Raw genomic sequence first — 3,111 nt, forward strand, 5'->3', positions numbered from 1 at the left:
ATCATCATTGTCAATAACAACAACAATAACAACAGCAGCAGCAACAATAACAACAACAATAGTAATAATAATGATAATAACAACAATAACAACAACAACAACTACAACAACAATAGTAATAATAATAATAACAATAACAATGATAATAATATAAACTTGGAAACATGAATATTGTAGTATGATGATATGGCTGATTTTTGTTTTTTATTTGTTGATTTACTTTATTGTCGTTTTTTCAGCAATTTTAAAATTTTAATTTATTTTGTTTAATTCTAATATATATCTATGTAAATAATTTTAAGTTAATTTTATCAATATGTTAAATATATAGTATATAATAATTAACAATAGTATTTTCAAAAATGTTTCGCGCTTAAAATTAAGTTATACGGTATGACGTCATTTGTTTATAAACGGTAATTTTCGTTATTATTTAATATATATATATATATATATATATATATGTGTGTGTGTGTGTGTGTGTGTGTGTGTGTGTGTGTGTGTGTGTGTGTGTGTGTGTGTGTGTTAAACTTGCTTGGTCTTCAAGCCAGAATGTTATTCGAACTTTCTTTATGCAAATAAAAAGTATTTTTGATCTGATTTTGATTATATATATATATATATATATATATATATATATATATATATATTGACGCGGTTGACGCTGGAGACATTGCATTGCTTGATGTAAGGGCTGCGTTTGACACTGTGGATCATCAAATCCTGTTGGAAAGACTCTCAACTTCGTATAGTATTTGCGGTGATGCGTTCAGGTGGTTCCAGTCCTACTTAGCAGACAGGACTCAGATTGTCTCTGTTGGTGATGATCAAAACACCGCCACCTCAGAGTTAATCCGCGGTGTCCGCCGGGTTTAGTGCTTGGCTCTCTATTTCACATCATGTATACAGCAAATGTTATCAGCGTCGTGGAGGCATCAGGTCTTCATTGTCACATTTATGCTGATGATATCCAATTGTACGGATCTGGTCGGCCTGAGTCATTGTGTCAAGTGAATGATATGATGTCTGGCTTAGTAAAAGCATTGGAAAATAGGATGCTATCCATCAAGTTGAAACTAAACGTTGACAAAACACAGTATATGTGGATGGGAACATCGTATGGTCCCAGTTTTGTAGAGAATTTTAAATCTCCAGTAACAAATCTTGGAGTTATACATGATTCTGACCTATCAATGGAGGGTCACGTAAATAAACTTTGCCGTCGATGTTTTTATCAGCTTCATAAAATCAGGTCGATCAGACGATATCTGACCGTTGAGTCAACAAAAGCACTTGTTTGTAGTTTAATTTGCAGCAAAATAGATTACTGTAATGCAATAATGTACGGTATTAAAATTTCCCTTCAAAATGACATGCAATCAATGCGAGTCAATATCAGCTTACGTCAGAGATAAGTTGCACTGGCTTCATACGTCGAAAAGAGTTTTGTTTAAATTGGCTGTCCTTGTCAGAAATTCACTTGCGGCGAGGCTCCAAGTTATCTGAGAAAGCAGTTCCAACCAGTATCCGAGGTAACAAACCTAAACAGATTAAGATCTTCTGAAAATGGAGATCTCGTGATTCCAAAGCACAAATCTTCACGCTTTTGAAAAAGAAGATTTTCGGTGTCGGCAGCTCAAATTTGGAATGCACTGCCAACAGATCTGAAAAGATTTAGCAGCATGGATTGACGGATGTTCAAGAAACGTTTAAAAATCTTTATTCAACAATCCACAGCGATGCTAGCGCTTCTGATGTCATTCTGGAGGGGCGCTATAAAAGTTATTAAATACAATACAGGCAATTATTGATAAAAATCACAGCATGTTCGGCGTTAGTTAACTTCCTGTTTAACTTCCTTGTTTGTTCAAAGCTTGTATCATGCTTCAAAAAAATTTTGTATAACAAAAAAAAATGCTTGTATAAAGCTTGTAAAATGCTTGCATCAATCCACAACAACAAATTCGAAATAGCACTGTTTATGAAGCCATTAAGGTAGAGAAAGTCACACCGTTTTAATATCTAGGAGATGTTCTGGATTGTACTGGAACAGCTGAAGCTGCCGTTCGAGCACGCATACGTGCAGCCTGGAATATATGGCATCTCCTTGCCTCTATATTGATGCGGCGTGACATCCCACTACCACTACGGTCAAGACTTTATAAATCTGTGATACGTCCGGTGTTGTTATATGGTGCAGAAACATGACCAATTACAACCAAACTGGAACAACAACTCCAACGAACCGACATGAAAATGCTCCGATGGATGCAACGAATTAGTCTGAAGGACCACATCAAATCTACCGAAATCCTGCGTCGTGCTGGTTTAGATGATATAAAGCACGAATGCCGGCAACACCGTCTGCGGTAGTTTGGTCATGTCAAACGAAGTGGAAACAGTGCCATAACTTCTCTTGCAGATGTTGAAGTACCTGGCACACGTCCCAAAGGCCGTCCAAAGAAGTGTTGGTGGCAAACAATCCAGCAAGACACGAAAGCTCTAAATTTAAATGAAATGGATTCAACTGATCGTCTAATTTGGCGCAAAAAGTTGATGGCAAAGAAAACAACGTCCTACCTCGGGGAACCGGGGTCTCTGGACGCAAAACAAAGATTGATTGATTGTTCAAAGTGAATACTTAACGCTCATTTAATTAACTTTACGTGTTTCATTATCGATGATTTCTCTGTTTTTAATTTATTGGTAGGAAGAATTTCAATTGTTTGTTGTTGAATATTTATTATTGGATGCCTTTGTTCTATGGGTATTGATTCGGCTATTATAATGGTTGTTATTGTAATGTAAGATTTCAACATTGTAGTTCAAGATTTGTCTAGTAATTTTGGTCTTGTTTTCTCTTTCATGTGATCTTTTATAGCGCTAGTTTGTACGTGCATCCTGAGTTCTCGATAACTTGGTGGTCGTCATACCAATATATTCGGAATTATGGTGCCCACACTCACCAATATAACATTTGAACAAATATATTAGATGGCTATAATTCATTATCGATTCTGGTTTACAACTGCAATTGTTTTTCATCACAAGAGATAACGTTCTTTGGTTAGAGTAGTATATTCGTAGTTTATGATGATCGTTTTCTTTTCA

Source organism: Helobdella robusta (genome assembly GCF_000326865.2).
Source record: "Helobdella robusta unplaced genomic scaffold HELROscaffold_6, whole genome shotgun sequence".
NCBI lineage: Eukaryota > Metazoa > Annelida > Clitellata > Rhynchobdellida > Glossiphoniidae > Helobdella > Helobdella robusta.